Below are 9,345 nucleotides of genomic sequence, written 5' to 3' on the forward strand. Positions count from 1 at the left end.
GCACATAGCAAATATTCCTAAGTTGGTTGAATATCTTATCAACAAGCAAGCTGCGCTCAGTTTTAAAAGCAATGTTTTAGCGGATCTTGCGGTTGCTTATTTGCCGCAAGGTAAGTACTCTCAACCCAACATCATCTTCTCAGGGCCACACCAACTGACCTACTTCCCCAGAAAATGAGGCTAGAGCCAGGAGGGACAAGTCTGTAGACGCCACCGCGGCAACTCCAGATGCAACCCACACAGCGGGACAAGAAAGGACGGAGGAGAACCCTGGAAACGCTACACCAACAGATCCAGACGCAACTCATACGTCAGAGCAAGAAACCTTGGGCCACTATCCTGCGATTACCACCCGGCCGAGATCGCCGGGCACGCATCTCGTTCCAGGACAAGAATTTTCTGTGGTCTGGTCACTACGAGGCATCAACGCTTGTTTGGGTGAGCAATTTGCCCAAGCGACTAGTGGCTGCGAAGGGTGTGACATTAAAATGTTCTTTCCAGAGTCGGGTCTTATTGATTGTATGATAAACATGCCTCTGGGGTTATCTACGGCAAATCACCTTGCACAAGCACTCTCTGGCATTGCAGTACGTTCGATAGATGATAGGCCATCTCTCCCAGATACTCAAGAGAGAACTATATATCGGTGTGAAGGAGGTGGAGAAGGTATTTGGCAACGTTTTACTTGCGACACTATAGCTAAAGCTCTCGGCAAGACACTTCGAGCCTATGTCGATGCGGCTCCAGGTCGACATGAGGAGTTGCGGCATGGGATGCAACAATATACAGACGCTGTATCAGTGTCCACTTCAAGGGAGTATCCAAGTCTCAGCATTGCTGTTGGCACATCAGCAGCCACAAAGATTCGGGAATGCTTAGAAAGTCCAATATAGTATATTCACTTCTCCCGATAAACTTGCCCGCCGTAAATATAGAGCTCCCCACCGACCTCCAAATAACCCTTTCCCGTGACGTATTCGCGCCATAACTTAAGCGCTTTCTGGTCCGTTACGACGGCATTCTTCCAGTATATCATCCCACCTTGACCATAATATGTTTCTGCGGGAATTTTATTGTCTACCCAGGCAATCGTTTTGCTTTCGCTGTCGCTTAATGTTTCGGGTGTGAAGGTCTGGCGTTCTCGTTAGCGCAGCTATTGTTGGATAGCGGATGCTTTGTACCATTGCGTCGGGAGTGGGATGGCTGTTAAAATCTATCGTCGTGATTCGGTCTTGTTTTTGCTGAGTATGGTTATGGTTAGGTTGCTTGTGGTATAATTATATTCGGTCGCTGCCTTGGGCAGCGACGGTAGCGTGAGTAGCGTGAGGGGCTAACCTAGCATGTGATTGCGCACATTGTCCATGAATTATGTAAGCTAACTAATAGGGACATTAGATAACTAGTCATAACTAAGAGCAATTTTATATAGTAGAGTTAAAAAATAATATATATTAGAACTTATAGCTATTTTTATCTTATTCTTTCTTAACTAAGAAAGGAAATTCCTTTCTTATTATACTTATTTTTTAGCCTAGCTAATTAGCCTAACTATTCTTTTTTAATATAGCTTTTTATTATTTAATTCTATTAGTAATTAGAATTAGTTTCTTTAAACTTAACTTCTTTATTTATATACTACTATTCCTTTCTAGCTTTTTACTATAAGTAGGTCCTTAGCTAATTATATATACTATAGCCTTTACTTAAATTATAATATATATATATATGCCTACTACCAAGGCAGCTTCTATATCTTAAGGCAGAATTAATAATTTATGCCTAGGTTGTAATGAATTTTTAAGGCATAACCTATTTTCGTTATCTTTATAGAAGAAGAAGAGTTCTTGCATTGTGAACGATTTTTTCTCTCTTATATGGGTATAGCGTCTAGAACACAAAAGGAATTTCTTTACGACTGCTAGGTCACGCTAGAGAAACAAATAGAAAGCAAGACCACGATTTATATAGATAGCAATAGCTACTAGAATCTCGCCACACAGCAGGATTAAAAGCAGGTAAATACTATTATCCTCCCTTAGGGTATAAGAAAACAACTTCTTTTAACAATATTATAAAGTACCTTAACTTAGAGGCTATAGCTTAATATATTAAGTATAGTTACTTACTTTATAGTATACCTAGAACTAGTAAAATAAGTCTTAGTTTAGTAGCTATTAAATAGTTTAGCCTAGATATTTATACTATAAACCTATTTAAAATTAATAATATAATTATAATAATTAGGTTAGATTAGATAGAAAAGTAGAAAGGAAAAAGGTAGGTTATATTACTTATTAAGATTAAAGCTTATTCTCTTTTTCTTATTTAGAAATATTTTTTTTTTTTTTATAATAATTAAAAGGAAAATAATCTATTCTTTTAATTAAAGTTTAAATACTAGTTAAATATTATTTAAAACTTATATATAGTAGTCTTATTCCTATAGGTCTACTTAGTATAATACTTTAATATATATAATTTAAATTAAACTTAATTTAGTATTTATAATTATAAGAAACCTTAGTAATTAGGGAACTATATATTACTAATAAAGTTAATACTATTAGTATTAAATATATAGTAGCTAAGGATCTATAGTAAATATAAATTATATAAAATAACTAATTAGCTATAAGATAAAAAGGTATTTAAAGTTAGCTTAAAGAAGAATTAGTTATAAGATTAATAAGATTTATATATAAGTTAAACTTAAATTAAGACTTTAAATAGACTTATAAGAATAAGACTAATTTATATAAGTTTTAATTAGTATTTAAATAGTATTTAAACTTTAATTAAAAGAATAGATTATTTTTCTTTTAATTATTATAAAATAAAAAAGATATTTCTTAAAAGGAAAAAGAGGATAAGTTTTAGTTTTAATAAGTAATATAACCTACCTTTTTCCTTTCTTATTTTTCTACCTAATCTAACTTAACTATTATAATTTTAAAGTTTTTATTAAAGGATTATTTAAAAAGAAAATAAAAGCTATTATTAAAAATAAAGCTAAATTATAAAAAGAAAGAAATATCTTAAGTTCTTTATCTTTTTAACCTTTTTTAGAATATCTTTTTATTATATTAATAAAGAATAATATAATTTAAGAAATTAATAATTTCTTTAAAAAGGCTAAAAATAATATATTTTTTTTATTAAATAAAGAAGAGAAAAAGATTTAATAATAGATTTATAAGGCTAAATAGAAAAATACCTTAAAAAAGAAACTTTAACTTTTTAAAACTAAGTTAAATAAAGAAAGTTATTTATTATAAAATAAAAGTAATAAAGATAGTTATCTTTTTTAAGATATTTAGATTTAAAATATTATTAAATTATTAAATTAATATAACTTTTAAATCTATAATTAATAAAAAAAGAATTTATAAAAAGCCTTTATAGCTAATTTAAAAAAGTTTTATAAAGAATCTTTAAAAATTATCTATACTTAAGAATATATAAACTTAGCTTATTAAGTTAAATAGAATTAATACCTAAATAAGCTATTATTAATTAAGTAAAAAAAATATAGTAGTAACTAAGACTACTTTATAAAATAAAGTAAAATTTTACTAAAAAACTCTATTAACCTAGAAATAAATATAGTTATTATTCTTAAGTTTATTAAATAGAGGCTAAGTTAATACCTTATAAACTTTTATTAATATTTAGATTTATTAAAAAAGAAAGTATTAATACTTTTAAAAGCTAGGAAAGTTTAATAGTATTTTATAAAACTATAAAAATAGCTATAAAGAAAAATTATTAACTATATAGATAAAAACCTAAAAATAAAAAAAAAAGTAATATTAGCTATAACCTAATATTAAGAAAGTAATATATTAAAATAAAGACTTTTAAACTAAGAATTAAAAAAAGGTATTAATAAAAAATATAAACTAAACTATAAAAATAATTAATAGAATTAAAATAAACTAAAGCTAGATTATTAAAGAAGATTATTTATATTATATTAAAAAAGAAAGTTTCTTTTATTTTAAAGAAAGAAAGAAATTATTTATTATAAGTATAATAAACCTAGATATATAATACCTAAATACCCTAAGAATAAAAATACTAATAAGCTAGACTTAGGAAAAGAAAGCTAAATAGTATAATTAATTTTCTTACTATTCTAGTCTATACTAACCTTTTAAAACTAAAAATATAGAATTTAAAAAAAAAGCTATAATTAAAGTTTAAAATAAACTTAATATAAAAAGAATCTATATAAAAAGAAATAATAGTTAAACCTTTCTATATAATAAGTATTTTAGCTAATTAAATAAATATTACCTAGGTTATTCTAAATATAGAGGTAGTTATAAGTCTAATTAGTATTAAGTTAGTTTTATAACTTAATATTTAAAAATTAAAAGTAAAACTATTAAGAATTAAGATAACAAAAAAAGCCTAACTCTAAGTAAATAAGCTTTATAAAGTATTAATTACTTTAATAGATTCTAGAAATAATATAAAAACTATTATAATTTAGTATTCTTTATTTTAAGATTTAGATTAAAAAGACTATTAGCTTCTAATTAAGATACTAGGTTTAAAAAACTATAATATCTTTATTAATCTAGTCTAATAGTTATAATTCTTTAAAACCTAAAATATATAAATTATATTAAATAAATCTTAATAGTTTAAAAAATAACTATAAACTATAGTAATAGTTTTTATAGTAATTAACTTACTAGAATTACTATTACTTTTAAAAGATAAAGAAGAATTAAAACTAATACTTTATATATAATAACAAGCAGCTTAGAAGCTAGAAGAATAATCTCCTATTACCTAGTATATCTAGTACTTACCTATACTATATAACTAGATAGAAGTTATATAATATAATAATTTACCTTTTACTCTATATATACCCTATTAGTCTTAATAGGTTATAAGCTTAATAGTACTTATATTATAAAAGCTACTAATAAAATAAAGAAAAGTATTAATTTCTTACTAAATTTACTTACTATCTATATAAGCTAATATTTACTATAAAACTTAAGAAATTTATAACTCCTTATATATAAAAAAGGGAAAGACCTTAAACTCTAGCTAATTTAAAATATATCTAATAAGTCTATTTACTATAAAAATTCTATATAAAGAAAAAGAAATTTTATTACTATACCTTACCTAGTAATTTATATATAGATTCTATATACTTATTTTATATATATTATAATATAAATTTACTTAGTATAGTTATAACCTTTAAATAAATATACTTATTAAATTACTTACTATAATCTATAATTCTAAATATATTTATTAAATTACTTATTATAATTTATAATCCTAATTACTATAAAAGGTATATAGTAACTACTTACTTAATAAGAAGAATTCCTTATTATTTACTTAAATACTTCTTACTTTTAAATAAATATAAAGTATTTAGTTTAAAAAAAGAGACTATATATTTAGCTTATTATTCTTTTTATTATTTTAAAGTTCTACTTTTTTAATAAGTAATATTATTAATAACTTAACTCTTATATATAAACTAAGATCCTTTTATAGCTATATTACCTTCTTTATTATTTAGTATTATATTCTTAATATTAAAGAAGATATTAAATATTTTAAAGCTTAAATCTAAAAGTAGTTAAGTTAAATAAAAGCTAAAAATAACTAATATATTAAAACTTAATAATCTTAATAGATTACTACTAGAAAACTAAAAAAATAGCTTTATTCTAATTAAGGCTTATAATAATAAGACTATTAAAAATCTTATTTAAAAATAATAATAAGACTAAGTCTATATTATTACTTTTATTAATATAAGCCTTAAAGAATATATTTATAGCCTTATTAAGAATAAGGTTATAGTATTAAATATAATTATAGTCTTAAAGAAGTACTTTAAATTAAAAGGTATTATTATTTTCTAAACTATAACTAACTATTTCTTAATACTAACCTTTACTTAATATAGATCTATTAAGAAATTAGCTATAATACTTATTAATATTTAGGCTAAATAGTAATTTCTTAATAAAGACTTTAAAGTCCTTAAAGCTTTAATAATATATTTTTTTATTAATAGTCTTAATAAAGAGTTTAACTTTTATACTATTAAGATAGCCTTTTATTTTATTTTAAAATAAACTAGTAATACTATTATAGCTTTTATAATTATACTTATATAAATAGTTATAATTATAACTAACCTTATTAAATTTAAATAATAAAATAATAAAAAGTCTAAATAGTAAACTATTTTAGTTATTATAATAGCTATTAAAAAGTATTCTCTTTATAATATAATAAAACTTAATATTATTAAGTACTTTTATTCTTTTTATAAGCTTTTAGGTTATTTTAATAAGTAATATTAAAAGTTATATTCTAAACTCTATTTAGTATACCTACCCTTTTTATTTTAATAAAATAGAAAGTATTAATACCTAATTAAGAAATATAATAATAAATATAAATATAAGAAGGTTAGCTTTAAATAGTATATAAGTCTTTTTATAAATTCTAAGCTAGCCTAACTTACCTTTATTATTTTTTAAAGCTTATAATATTTTAATTAATTTAAAGTAAATAGTACTTTTATAAGTATTAAACCTAGATAAGATTTTAGTTTTTCTATAATATTATATTAAAAACTAATATTACTTAACTTTAGTATATTTAGCTATATTTTAAGTTATAAGGAACTTATAAAGGATTTATTTCTTTACTTAAGCCTTAGTATTTAAGGTTTTATTAATATTATCTTAAAACCTATTACTTATAGAATAGCTATTATTACTATAAAAAGCCTTAAGATTATTCTAGAATTATATAATAGTATTCTATAGAAAGGTACCTTAATAAGCCTACTTTTTATTAGCTACTTAATAATAAAAAATACTATAATAGTTTCTAATAAAGAAAGAGTAATTATAATAAAGGATTAAAGGGTTATTCTTACTACCTAGTAAACTACTAAAGTCTATATAATTAACTATATTATTTTAAATATTAGTATATTAACCTATATAATAAATAATTTAAAATATAAACTATAATATAATTAATTTAGATATTTAAGAGAATAGAATATTACTAAATTTATCTTTATTTTTATTAATATAAAACCTATTAATTAATATAAATATTATATTAGCTATTTTATAAAAAAATAAAAAGAAAGCTTTTATATTTATTTATTCTAGAAAAGAATATATCCTTTTAAAAGCCTTTATACTAATATTATTAATATTTTACCTACCTTTTAAAAAAAGGATTAATACTAGGTTATTATTATTAATAATTATACTAGAATATACTAGCTATTCTTTATTAAAAAGAAATCTTAACTACCTAATATAATACTAAATTTCTTAAAGATATAAGAATATCTAGAATATAAATACTACTTTATTTAACTAGATTAAAGGGGGGAGAATATTATAACCTAGTTTAAGAACTTTTATATTTCCTTAAGTATATACCTATAGTATTTTACTACTAATTAGTATTAATAGAATAGTATTACTAAGGTTAGGAATAAGATATTATAAGATAAGCTTTTTTTTATTATATATTAGTTAAAAGTACTAATAAAATTCTAACTAGTTATAATATAGGCTTATATTACTTTTTAATAGTATACCTTTATAATAAAAAATAATAAATTAATAATTCTTTATAAACTATAGTTTAAAAATAAACCTAACCTTAGTTATTTATAAATTATAAATAGTTATAAGTAGTAAAAGACCTTTTATTATATTTTAAGAATAGTTCTTAAAACTATCCTATATATCCTAATTAGATATAAAAGTTAAACTAACTATATTATCTTAAATACTAATAGACTTAATAGATTAGTAGTTACTAATAATATTATTTTCTAAGAATAGCCTAACTAGCTATTTAAAGATTTTAAATATAACCTTCTTTAATAGAATAACTTTACCTTAGGCTATAAAAGTAAAACTATATATTACTCTTTAAGTTAATAGGTAATTAGTAAAAGATAAAAGTATATAGAAATTACTCTAATTACCTATAACTTACCTACTAGTAAAAGCTTTATAGTAAAGTACTATAGTATACTTACTACCTTAACTATAAGGCCTAAATAAATAATATCCTTTATATTCTCTATATTAATAGTACTAGGGATTACTAATAAAGATAATAATATCTATAACCTAGCTAATAATAATAACTTTATTAGTATTAAGACTAATAGGGTATATATAGGGTAAGAGGTAAAGTTATTATATTGTATATTACTTCTATCTAGTTATATAGTATAGGTAAATATTAGATATACTAGGTAATAGGAGATTATTCTTCTAGCTTTAGAGCTATCTATTATTACTCCTACTTAATCTATATTAACTAGGAAAAATAACTAGAAATAACTATAAGGAATAAAATAATAACTATAAAGAATAAAATAATAACTATAAGGAATAAAATAATAACTATAAGGAAAAGTAATAACTACTATAGCTACTATAATATACTATAATAGTAGCCTAATTCTCTTACTTACTAATAAGTATAATAGTACCTATTAGTATACCTAAGTTACCTTTTTCTTCTAGGTATAGGGTAGTTTATAGTTATACTAGGTATAAGGTAGCTTATAGTTATATTAGGTATAGGGTAGCTTACTACTATATAGGGGGCTTTATTATTATATAGGGGGCTTTATAACTACTATATTTTCTACTTTTTACTTATAAAGCGATTTAACTTAAAAACCTATATAAATAAATTTTATAAAAAATAAAAGTTATACTATAAACTATATTTAATAAAGATACCTTATCCTAAAGGCTATAAAATATATAAGGGACTACTAGCTAAGGTATACTAAATACTATACTAGTACTTAGTATACTATATTAATACTATACTAGTACTAAGTATACTAATTAATTATAATAGTCTTAAAAGTAATAAAATAGTAGTAAACTTATAAAGGCTTAGGCTTTTATAAGATTATAGCTATAAAAGAGCTTTAATAGCTATAAGACCTATAAAGCCTTATAACTTATAGTTATAAAAGGCTTACTATAATACCTTTAAAAGGTAATACCTTAAAAGCTTAGTACTAGTTAGCCTATAATAGTCTTAAAAGTAATAAAATAATAGTAAACTATAAGGAAGCCTTAGTAGCTATAAGACCTATAAAGCCTTATAACTTATAACTATAAAAGGCTTACTATAATACCTTTAAAAGGTAATACCTTAAAAGCTTAGTACTAATTAGCCTATAATAGTCCTAAAAGTAATAAAATAGTAGTAAGCTATAAAAGGAGCCTTAATAGCTATAAGACCTATAAAGCCTTATAACTTATAGCTATAAAAGGCTTA

This window comes from Cordyceps militaris, assembly GCF_000225605.1.
Source record: "Cordyceps militaris CM01 unplaced genomic scaffold CCM_S00010, whole genome shotgun sequence".
NCBI lineage: Eukaryota > Fungi > Ascomycota > Sordariomycetes > Hypocreales > Cordycipitaceae > Cordyceps > Cordyceps militaris.